This window comes from Nanorana parkeri, unplaced genomic scaffold (genome assembly GCF_000935625.1).
Source record: "Nanorana parkeri isolate BGI_ZX_2015 unplaced genomic scaffold, ASM93562v1 scaffold267, whole genome shotgun sequence".
Classification (NCBI taxonomy): Eukaryota; Metazoa; Chordata; class Amphibia; order Anura; family Dicroglossidae; genus Nanorana; species Nanorana parkeri.
The window spans coordinates 877,251-890,418 of NW_017306535.1; positions in this window are offsets into that span (position 1 = coordinate 877,251).

Below are 13,168 nucleotides of genomic sequence, written 5' to 3' on the forward strand. Positions count from 1 at the left end.
TTTGGCCATAGGAATGCATTGCTAGATTCCTATTGGCTATTTCAATTTGCAATAGCCAATAGTAAACTAGCATTGCACCCACCCTCTGCTGCAGTCCTCCATCAGGTCCATCAGCAGAGGCCGGGTGAAATGCTAGTTTATTATTGGCTATTGCAAATTGAAATAGCCAATAGGAATCTAGCAATGCATTCCAATGGGCAAAAATTATTTTTTTTCTATTCTGACCCGGCTCCGTATCAGAATAAAGAAAAAAAAGACAAATCAGTGTTTCTCTCCTGGGCGGCCGGGAGCGGGAGACTCCCGGAGCGCCCGGGAGAGTTAGTTGTCTGGAGATCAGTGTCCCTGGTTAGCTGGTAACCAGGGACGCTGATCTCTCTGCAAGTGGCCGGAGCCAGCCGTAAGATCACGGCTGGCTCCGACCCGCATATGCCTTCGGCTCGACTGAGCCGTTCGGCTAAGTTCGGGAGCTGTGCGGGCTATTGTAAATAGCCCGTGCAGCAGCCCTTCGGTTCTACTGAACCGAAGGGGTCCTGGGGCCGAAGCTAGCCAAAGGATCGGCTGAAGCTACGGCTAGATCCTTCAGCTGCTTCATGAATAGACCCCTTTGTGTCATGGACTGACAACCCTCTGCATCTCTTTCCCACAATCTCCTGCCTGCAAGTCACCCTGTCACATGGATTCCCAAAGGAAAAAAATAACTTGCTAAGGGATGTTACATGCTTTTACAAAAAAGGCTTTTAAAAAAATGCAGCCAGCACAAAAAAAGAAAATATGCCCTTTCAAAAACAGACATGAAGCTACAAGACTCACATCAGCATTCAGTAGCAATAAAATATAAAAATCCTTCCCTTACCCCCCTCCCCCCAAAGTCACCACTTCTATTGCTATATTTTGCTACCGAATAGATAGTCTGTGAAGGGTTATCTACTTTAACACACCATTGCCAGCAAGCCCTACACTAATCCATCCCTGTGCACTTTATCAGCAGAACGTTCTATGATTTCCTTATCCTAGCGAAGTACATTTTCAATATTGCTGCTGGGAACCCTTTCTGTTTATAGTGAGGGGCTGGCGCATGGAAAAGCCCCCATTATTAGCTATTCTAAGCCACATATTCTCAGTTGAACTACATTTAGAAGGCACAAAGTGCATTACTGGAAGTTGGTTGCTATGCTGGTGAACAGCCACATCAGTTCACCATATTAGCTTACTGCAAATGGGATGAGTTCAGTGCAAACCCCGCCTTGACCCAGACCTGAAGGTCCTCTCTATTAGCCACAATCCACTGGACTTGTTCTGTAAAGTTTAAAATGTCGCCATGCTTATCCAAGCAACTTCTTTAGTTCTAATAAATGCTGGGTAAACATCTTTAACATTACAGATCAATTCCAGTTGAATGCAACTAACCACTACTAGTGAAAACATATAATGGAATGTGCAATGGTTATATGAGTACGGCATGTGGAATCATACAATCCCTGGGTTTAGAAATGCAAGCAAAGGGCATGCAGGCACCATATCCTCAATTGTATTCAGTCTTGCCAAGTGGAATATACAGTAGACTGGGTTCAGTTTTTGCAGTTTCCAGCTGCCATATTAACTTCGCTTATTTGTTTTATTTATTCAGTTTGAATGGATTTGCAAGCAACCAACTATTCACCTTTGCAGAACAGATCATCCATATTAACCAACGTTTTACAGAGGTTTCAGAACCCTGCCCCTGTTAGCTGTTAAGTATCACTTTTTCAGTGTTGCAAAAGATCATTAGCTATGTTACATTTTAGCCGTTTCCTTTCCCTTTCTAAAATAGAAAAGTTGGACATAATTAAAATAAATTTGAGTGTCAAATTCTCCAACATTAGTAACCAGCTGCTGCATTTTACGGGCCCTACTAACTTTTTTACTGTTGACTTACCCTTTACTGTACCCAAACACTTACCAACCCACCAACAGCAACCAGCAGACAGAATTCCAACCTTCTTTACTTTATTGTATTGGCTCAGTTTTCCAGGGAAGAGAGGGTTAGGGTTACAGGAAACTGAAAAATTCCCTCAGCTCAGTGGTATCTTGTAATATATTTAACCTCTGCCACAGGCTAATGCAGTTTCGGTAGGCCAGATGGAAAGCTACATTTTAAGTATCTTCAGTCTCTCTTACAGGCCAGTTGTGAACATTTAAGCTGAGATCAGCAAAGGGCCTCTAGTTCTTGTTATGGAATTTACTGTAAAAAGTTTATTGCTGATGTTGCCATCACCACTAAACATTTTGTACATCAAAATCACGTCCCCTATTAATCTCCTCACTTCTAGCGTGAAGAAGTTTACATTTAGTAACCTCGTGTTATAGCTTTGGTCCTCTAGCCCCTTAATTAGTTTAGTTGCCCTTCTCTGGACTCTCACCAGTTCAAGGATATCTTTTCTATGGATTGGTGACCAAAACTAGACCGCATACTCCAGATGAGGCCCAACCACAGTCTATAAAGTGGCAAAATTATTGCTTTGTCTCTACAGTTCCCTTTTTAATACAAGACAGTACTCTGCTAGCTTTGTTTGCCGCAGCCTGGCATTGCAAGCTATTTACATATGGAAGCCTTGGGAAGAGATCAGCACATGCAACAATGTTTTGTTAAGTATATGTGCACATTTGTATTTTCATTCAGATGTATTATCGGATCCAAGACTGCAACTTTAAAAGTATTTGTTGTGTTGCAGGTGGTATGTAGCACTCTTTAGGCACTCCAATATCTGCAAGCTGATTCTGGTTGTAAGGCTGTCCCCTGATTATTGCTAGCAGATTCCATCGTTATGTGATCATCCATTGCAACGTATAAAGTGACTGTTTGCGCAAAGTGCTTGTTGAAAGAGGCTTACGAGGGGTCTCTGGGTGCCTGTTGAGGGATGGGAGGGACCCTGTATAGGTAGACTATACAGGGCCCCTTGATTTCTAATGGCAGTCTTAGCTGCTACTTCCACTGGTGAATTCAGGTCTATTACAGTTGGATAAACCAAAATCAGGTGCCTCAGCCAAAACTACCTAAAAAAGCCTTTTTTTTTTTTCAAGTTGAGATCACATTGGGGTGCTACTCTATTTAAGCCAAACAATACAGTAACAAATGTATTACACATGCAAAATATGTGATGCCAAAATATGGTGTCACTGACACTGTCCTTGAGAACTGTACCATTCCCTAACACCACATACAGCTTAAAGTGTATTTCCACTTTTGCAGCCAAGTTGGGATAACACTTTTTTTTATATTTGTTACATGTTCTCATTCATATAACATAACTTTAAAAAAATGCAGCTTATCTTTTTTTAGATGCTCCTTCTGCTAAATCAGAACTGAAAACCCTTGCTTAGTTCTCAGTATTTTAGGGATTGGGAGGAATTTTGTGGGAGGGAAATCTGCTGGCAGATTTTTATATCACTTGTAAACCAGATTTACAGGACTGCCTGTCCTAGCAAAGGGTAAAAAGTTTGAAAACCTTGCATGGTATCATGGGGATCTCTGTCCTTAGTATTTTTATTAGGGCAGTCAGAGTTTCCTGTTACTAAAATTGAAAAAGAAGCTTGCAAAAGCCTGCAACTCAACCACATGTAAAAGAGAAGAATTATTTAAACATTTCTTTTAGTAATGCTGGGTGAATAGGAACACATAGCAATCATATAGAGGGGGTTTTCTCAGTCTTGACTGCAAGAGTGGAAATAAACTTTAAAGACATTTCCCAAGCACGTAATTAGAAAGACTGGGAAGTTGCATGAAAAGATCATGTATTTTTATTTTTTTTGCATTGGTACATGTTCCCAATGGCAAAGCTCATCTCCACCTGCCCTTTATTTGACAAAATTGATTTTTAAGATTCGCCCCCACTTCATAAACTTTAATAGGGTTAGAATTTAGGTTTGCAATATCCATACTTTACAATGGGTTTGGCCAACACACCGAACCAAACCTGGATACAACCGCTCCCCTCCCTAGGTTCTAACTGCTACTTGCTTCCATGGCCTGGATAAATGACAGCCTTCACATTGTTTTTCTTAACACTTAGGGGTGTATTTATAAAAAGTTAGCAGAACTTCATTCTGCGAAACTGACATTTACATTTGTGCTGTGCGTGTAGCGCAAAATCAAATGTTTTCTTGTGCAGAATAAATGCAATTGTTGGAAAATGCTGCTTTATGTCCACTAGATAGAGTTGAGGAGAATAGGAAATAAGTATTTTTTCTCTATGCTACTAGGCTCCATGTAGTGACCATAATTTGCACAGAAAGAATGCAAATATTAGTTTTGCATGGCTCTGCAAACGTTTTTATAAATACACCCCCTTATAGAAATTGAAAGTAATTTTTGGGGGGGATTTCAGCAGTTTTGTACAGGACAAATATATTCAATTAAGGTTTACAAATAAGCCTCATTATACCAGTAGGCAATCAATCAATGGAGTTTTAGTTAATTATTTCAGATATAGTTCTAATGAGTAAGGCCCCTTTCACACAGATCCCTGTCAGTTCCATTCTGCAGGGGATCCATGCACAGATCCAATGCTGATCGAAGCACTATGCAACGGATGTCACTTTTGTGACATCTGTGTCTGTGCAGTTTTATCCTTCATCTTGCAATGGAGGAAAAAACGGAACTTATGGGGAGTCCGATGTAAGCAGACATGTGTCTGTTTATTTTTTTATTACATGTGTTTATATAGCGCTGACAATTTATGCAGCACTTTACACAGTGCACATTTACATCAGTCCCTGGCCTCAAGGAGCTTACAATCTAAGGTCCCTATCTCACATGCATACATACAGGGCCGATTTAGACAGGTGTCAACCTTTCAGCATGTCTTTGGAGTGTGGGAGGAAACTGGAGTACTCAGAGCAAACCCAAGCAAGCACATGGAGAACTCCTTGTAGATAGTGACCTGGCCAGGATTCAAACCAGGAACCCCCACAGGTCAGGAGTGCTAACCACTATGCCACTACGCCATCAGACTACCCCTGATTTGTCACGATCAGGTCCACCGAAACAAAACTCTGCTCCATTTTGTTTTCCTGACCTGGATGGAGTTGGAAGTAATGAGATGTAAACGAATGCTGCACAGCACAGAATAGGCTAACATTGGTCTTCTGCACAGATAAGCTTGAAAAACTGACAGGCGGGCCTGATTGGAAAGCCTGTGTGAAAGGGCTTAATAAAACACTCACATACTCACATACTCAAATCCTGTATAATAATAATACCTTTAAAAAGGATGAAAAGTAACATTTTCTTATCTTACCTACAGATAGTTTCTTACAGAATGAGCACTTTCAGCTTCATTTCAGTTCAGTCCACAGTGAGGCCCGACCTACAGCCATGTTTCATATTGCACATTGCTGAGAACAATGAAGAGTATGACATCACCTATGTATTCATCTATGGGCCTACTTAGTACAGTCCTGACTTTGCTTTTATGGTGTTCAAAGCAAAGACTCATCAGTATGTGATTTCACTATACCTTCCAAATTTGGAGATATTCCAAAAGCCAAAATTAAACAAGCATTGACTGCTAAATCATCTTTGTGTTCAGCTAAAGAGTTGATGTGTGATTTTTAGTTCTGCTGTTCTGCTTCTAATGTATTAAATATATATAACAAATGTTCATATGGTATACTATAGCATACTATAACATCAGTCCTTAGTTCACTTCATCAGAACTTAAAAGGTTTACTGACACCTATGATTTTTAGCATATAGCTTTCAGTCCTAGCTGTGCACTGTCGAATATACAGACTGAGAGAACTGTTCAACTGTCACACATTTAATTGTCAAATATAAAGCAAAGTGGCAGATGTTCATACAAAAGAAAAAGATAACTGAAAATGGAAATTACAATGACTTGGAAATATGAGGGCTACTGTTGCTAGTTGTGTTAAAGGCAAAGTCTTTTGTGCTGTTCTCCTAATCCTAACCCCATTCCATAGCCTGTCCTGGAACAAGCATGGATAAATGGATCTGATTTTACACTTCACTCTTTGTATGCTTGTTCCAAATCAACGGAGTAAAGATCACAATGACAGCCCTAATGCATTACCATTAAAAATTAGCTCATCAGTGGAAACTCCCATATCCTCATAGGTTCACTTAAGTATATTTAAACTAAACTCTAGACAGATATCAAAAACAATGAATGCAGTTATCTGTTTATTAAAAATCATCAACTGCATTTCCAAATGTAACATTGTAAATACATTAATTTCCTTTGATTTCAGTGTATTGTAATTCCCTGTACAGCAGCACTCACATAAATAGAGGGAGTGAGAGCATGAAGGGCCATATCAGGTGTCTTGTATGCACATGTGCCGACAAGAAATATGCACACAGGAGGAGAGAGTAGAGAGATGACATTATCAGACAGTTTATGCTCCTTTGCTTTCACAGGGAGGTAATCTAGCTTTGTAGCTTAGCTGCATTAGAAAACGTTTCTAGGCTAGCTTTCTTGTGTGAAAGAGCTGTTCAAATCTCAGAATTGCATTTAAAGATATAAAAATCCTTTTAAAGTAAACCAGTTCCCATATAGGTCTTTCATTGGCGTGTTTAACTGTTTGCCTGGACTTCAGCTTTAAAAAAGATAATATTATTGTCACCATTGCTTTACTGCATCCAAATGTCCTTGATTTTGAATGAGAAAGGTTCAGTGTCTATGAATTCTTACTGTTTTTACCATTGATAGCTTTGTTGAATAAGACATATTTTGGAGCTTAGTCTTACATTTTCTGTCCAATGTTTCTGTAGACTGTATTTGATATTCATTGCATTTCTAGCCAGGAAAGTTTCCCTCAAGCACAGCTTAAAAGTTACATTTTGGAAGCATTTTACTTTTATAGATCCATATGGTGGTTAAAAAAGTTATAGAGGGATATGAGTGAAATTTGCAGATGAGGGAGAATTTAAACATTTAAGGTGTTACAGTGTTCATAGCAGTATTGGTGTAAAAACAATGAAATAACACCTGATTTCACATCTGCTCAAAATTTTTTATGTTTCATACATTTTATAAATTAAAATAATCAAATTGATGGCAAAGGTAGAAAAAGTGATCAAAAAGAGGCACATTTTAAAGGACTGTATTACATTATCTACATACTGTATCTGGCCGTTCTTATTCTCTCATGCCTGATAAGTGTTATGAAATCTAAATCTAACCAAATATATGAGATGCAGGTCATAGCTAGTGCATCAAATTAATAATTACACTTGACTCCATCTATAGTAAACTAGTAAAGTGGTCCCGGACGGAATGTAGTCCAAAGCCGCCTACAATCCTGAATACCGCAACCGTTAATTTTTAAAAACTTTTTTTGTATTTTTTATTAAACTTAATTTTTTTTAATTTTTTTTTATTTTTGCCTTCTATTTATTTAACTTTATTTTTTATTTGTTTCACTTTTTTTACATTTTTATTTATTTCACTTTATTTTTTTAACATATTTTTTACTTCTTATTAATTTAACTTAATTGTTTTTAACTTTTTTTAATCTTAGTTTATTTTATTTTTTTTACACTTTTCTTTCTTTTGCTTCATTGCTGGGAGCAATAGCCAGCCTGCTATTGGATATTTCAAATTGCAATAGCCAATAACAGGCTGGCTACTGCACCCACCCACTGCCTGCTGTCAAACAGCAGAGGAGGGACCTGAAGTTTTCTATCAGGTCCACCTCTGTTGATTGACAGCTGACAGTGGGCGGGTGCAATAGCCAGCCTGCTATTGGCTACTGCAATTTAAAAGAGCCAATAGCAGGCTGGCTATTGCGGTCAGCTGCTGGAATGAAGACGATCGCAGACGCCTCGGAGAGGTGAGTAGACTGCAGGAGGGGGAACCACAGACTGTCGGAGGGCTCTCCTTACAGGCTGTAATCGACAATCTGTCCCCAAGACACAGATCGCTACAGCCTGAAGGGAGAAGCCGCTGACAGTCTGTGAGGCTGCAGCGGGGAGAAACCCTGTCCCAGCAGATAACTGTGTGATAACTGTCCCGGGCACAGTTATCTGCTGGGACAGGGATTCCATTTCTCTTGCCTTGCGCTAGCGCCGGGACTGCTGCCACTGTTAGCGGGGGGGCACACGGGGGGCAAGTGATAACCTAGGGAGGGCGATTGCCCCCCCCCCTTGTCCCCCTGTAGCGACACCACTGCCTCTGGATTGTGGACACCCACTCATCATAAGCCTAGCATAGAAACAGTTCTACTGCTGAATGTTATGCTTCCTACCTTACAGGCACATACACATGCAAATTTACATCTTACCACTGTTCATTTCTATTTAAACTTTCCATGACCTATGAGCCTCTGTTTTTTTTACATTAGAGAATGAATCAAAAAATCTAAATCAAACTTTATCCCCAAGCAAAGTTGGCAGGATCACTGTGTGTTTTGCTACATTTGTATATAAACCCAAATGTAAAATACATTTTCAATAATCTCAGTTTAAACTGAAAATTAGGGATGCTCCGATACCGGTATTTTGGTACCAAGTACGAGTACCGATAATTTTTTTTTGGTACTCGCCGATACCAATTACCGAGTAACGGAAGTCCCATTCAGGAAGCCAGGTGGCGTGTAATGACTCGCCACCTGGCTTCCTGATTAGCCGGGAAGGCGGGCAGCATGTAAAGAGTCGCCACCCGGCTTCCCGATTAACAAAAAAGACCCCTCTTAGTATGTGCAGCCTGTCATCCCCCGGGGCCTCTCCAGCGAGAACGCGGCCTTCGTCCGGTACCCAGCCAGGGCCGTCTTGCTGGCCAATCAGGAAGCCGGGCACCGTGTAATGACGCGACGCCCTGCTTTCTGATTGGCCGGGAGGCCGGCTCCATGCTCTCTTGTCATGAGATGACGAGGGAGCATGAAGCCAGCTTCCCAGCCAATCAGAAAGCAGGGCATCACGTCATTAGATGGCGCCCAGCTTCCTGATTGGACGGCTCGGGCTGGGTACCGGACGAAGGCCGCATTCTCGCTGGAGAGGCCCCGGGGGATGACAGGCTACACATACTAAGGTAAAGTAACCTTACCTCACGAGGCCAGCTTCCGGTCAATCGCGAAACGGGGCAGCGTGTAATGACGCGCTGCCTGGCTTACTGATACCGGAAGTACTCGTGCTAGGCATGGGAGCGTTTGGGCGAGTACGAGTACTTGCCCAAATACTCGAAATCGGCACCGATATCGATACTAGTATCGGTGCATCCCTACTGAAAATCCATATAAGCTAAACTAAAGCATCTCTTTTGACATATGCACGAAATAAGGTAATTTCTGTGCCGACATTGTCCACTGCCTTCTATATTCACAGTCTGCACCTGAATAGCTTAATTTGGATTAAATGCAATGGATGTCTAGAAAACAAAATGTGACCCCCAAAGACAACGAGGGAATTTCACAATGGTTTATTGTGAAATAATTTTCAAGGTACAAAGAAATTATGAAATTAAATCATGGAACATAAAACTAAAGCTAAAGCAGAGACCAGGAAAAATATTAACCCCCTCCACCTTAAAAAAGTAAACTTTTTTGTACCACTGATTCATTTAGATGTAATGTAGTTACCATGTCTTTAAAAAATAAATAAATAAAGCCAAAAATATAAACCAAGTTAGCTGTATACTCTACACTCTGTTGTCTTTTTCATCCTATATTAATGGTTTTAATGAGGGTTAAACACAGCTAACCCTGTGTTTAGTGTTATTCACTAAAGAGCCAAGCCGTAGCTTCTGCTGCTCCTTCGGCTTTCTTCGGCCACCCCTTTTCACAATAGCCCATACAGCAGCTGAAAAGATTTAACCACACGGGGCGTAGGGGATTCTTTTCAATCAGCGTGGTTACATTTTGGAACTCTCTGCCACAAGCAGTGGTATCAGCAGAGAATATTGATTGATTTAAAAATCAATTAGATACCATCCTAAGAGACCATAACATGCAGGGGTACAGGTACTCTTTAAAGCTAAGACCACACAGGGACTCATATACACACGCACACATGCTAGAAGACTCTAGCAGGTGCCGGCCAATAGGAAAAATTTGGGCGGAGCTAGCTGTCACTGCTATCTCTGTCCAATTGTTGTTTTTTTCTTTTTTTAAAAATATCTTTATTTATTTTTTATTTTCCTATTTTTGATCATTTAAAAAATAAATTTTCAACCTTTTTTTTGTTTTCTATTCTGCTAGGTACCAAAAAAATGTACTAGAACACAAATACATTGGTGCCCATAGTGAGCAATCAGATTCCTTGTTTTATTTTTGCAGAAAAAAACTTGATTTGTCATTAAAGTATATTAAAGCCTCAGTTTTTTTTGCATATATCGACTTCTAGCAAGCAGTCGATATATGCAAAGAGTGTAAAAAAAATGCTTTAAAAGAGGTCAATACTTACCTGTGTCTTCCCTGCGCCCTTTCGTCCGAAAATGTGCAAATTCTCGGGCGGCTGCAAAGCATTTTGGGGCAGGCACATGCGCAGTTCACATTTTCGGCTGGGAGACGAGGAGAGACACAAGGTAAGTCTATGGACGCATTCATCCGCATGCAGACACCGTGGGACAGGAAGTGCCAGCAAGGACATAGGAGTCAGCGCTGGATCGGAGACCCGCCGCACCGCTGGAGGGACAGATGAAAACATCAGGAAAGAAGAAGAAGATCGGATTAGGAGACATCAGTTAAGGTAAGTGCTGACATTTACATTGGGGGAGGGAAACATTTTTTACTTTACTTTAATGTCACTTTAACCACTTCTGGGCCGCAGTACGTCTATAGGCGGCAGCCGTGCTCTTGTTACCGCTTTTAACAGCAGGCGATTGCTGTATAACTTACAAGTGATCTGGTGTCTGTACAGCCAGCAAGCACAGAGGAGTCAGCGCTGGATCGGTGACCCGCAGCAGCGCTGTAGAGAAGGCTGAAAAGGACAGGAAAGAAGAAGATCGGATTAAGAGACATCATCTAAGGTAAGTGCTTTAATTAACATTGGGGGAGGGACATTTTTTTGACTTTAATGTCACTTTAAATGTAAAAGTTCAACATTGGTTCCTTTTGTCTTTCACTGCAGTTTTGATAAATAAGCCCCATTGCTCATTCAATGAAGGCTGAATAGGTTCTTAAAGACATAATTATTTTGAGCATCAAATGTCAGATGACGTTTCTCCAAGCGTTGGTGGTAATCAAAATTGCCATTAAGGGTCATGTTAGCTACGCAGTTCCAGAGCTACATCTAATTTCATATGTTTGCTAGAATTTTTTGCACATATTTTCATGATCTAACACTGGATGCATAGAAAAAGCTGTCGGGTAAGCGTGTTGGCAGACTGAGCTTTCCAAACAAAAGCTGCAAGCAATGTCAGAGCAAAGCTTTGCTAACACTAACAAGGGGATGTATGCCGTGCTAGTAAAGGGGAATCTTCAAGGTACTTTTAGAAAAAGCTACAATGTTCCTTCAGTAAGGCGAGATGAAGGGGCACTTTCAGAAGTATTTTATTTTGTAAGGCATTGAGCAAAAAGAATGCACATGACACTGCAAATAGGAAGGAGTGGTAGTCCTTTTAATAATGTGCCTATACCCAGGTGCTGTTTTAAACTCACTTGACAGCCCTGATTGATTGGGAATCCTAGGTGGCTGCCTTTTGCATGACCATTTTTTTGTATTGAGTGTATTGAGTTTAAAGGAAACTTGTATTGACAGAAATACACTGGCTTCCATTGGTAAGTCCCCTCTAAGAATGTAAATTGGCTGTTTATCTGTGGCTTTCATATATTTCACTGAACTGGAAGAAGCGTGTAGATTAGAAAGTGAACTCACAATTTCTAATCTACACATGCAATCCAGATCTGTATCTCAAAGTTATAGGCACAGCATAGCAGCCAAGCAACTAGCATTTTAAGACAGAAAGGTCAATCCCAGCACTGTCAGTATCCATGTTTTTCCTATGACAGGTTTCATATAAGCTGTAACATGCCTGACACCTAAGAAGCTAAAGGGTTAAACAGGAAGAACATGGTATGTTAAGGTCAGTTTTTTTTTTAACTGTGACCTATTGCAAGCTGGAATAAAGACTAAATCTCCACACATCTAATCCTTTTTTATACTATTAGACCAAGTTTGTTTTGATTAAGGAGGTCTGGAAAACTCTTTGAAGCTTGGCAGGTTTTCCAAACCACATAACACAAGGTGTAAGTGAGTTCCTGACACTTGAATCCGATCAGCCTGAAACATTGCTTGATCCAAAGCAAGGTCTCTAAGAAACTATTGTTTATGGACATCAGACTGACAGATTTTCTTCTTCAAAATGTCCGAAATACATCCTCTGTTAACTCATGCATTACAAGAGGAAACATGGTGAGGGATCTGTAAAACAAAAACAAATAACACACAAAAGAAGGATTTTAGTTTGTTTCCACTGCAATGTATTTATACTGTATATCAATATCTCAATAGCCACTTCCATAGTGATTGATAAGTAGATAGATAAATATTCATAGTTGTTTCCATAGAGATAGATAGATAGATAGATAGATAGATAGATAGATAGATAGATAGATAGATAGATATCATAGAGATAGATAGATAGATAGATATCAAAGAGATAGATAGATCATAGTGACCTTCTTATGAACAATTTGGAGCATTCATGAGCACTTTGCCAATATTTTTGCTTGGATTTAATGTCTCTTTTATGTCTGCATTAATCATTCTAATAAGGTGATAACTTTTCCATTTTGTGCCTCCAGGTCTCTTTTACTGTTAAGATTATAGCGATATTTGCTATAAATGGTCAACATAGGTTTATAGCTGAATCATTATACAATATGTGGTTGAAAAGATTTCCATAATGGAGACTTGGCAACATTTCTTTATCTTCAAGTAAAAATAGCTCAGAAAGCACTGACCTGACATGATCATGAGTCATTTGGAACAGTCCATCTCACCTATGAAATACATTTTTTTTACCCACTTAGCTTAAAGGACACATTCAGTATTAGAGAGCTTGTCCTTTATAGCCCCTTCCCCCCCAAGCTTAACCCACACAGCAAAATACTCACATTCATTTAACCCTACTCTGGAGATCTTTACTATGCACTCCAGACCAATGCCATACAGCCTTTGTTTGGGCCTACTGAACATGTGCAAAACTGTCTTATTTTTTTCAGTATGACC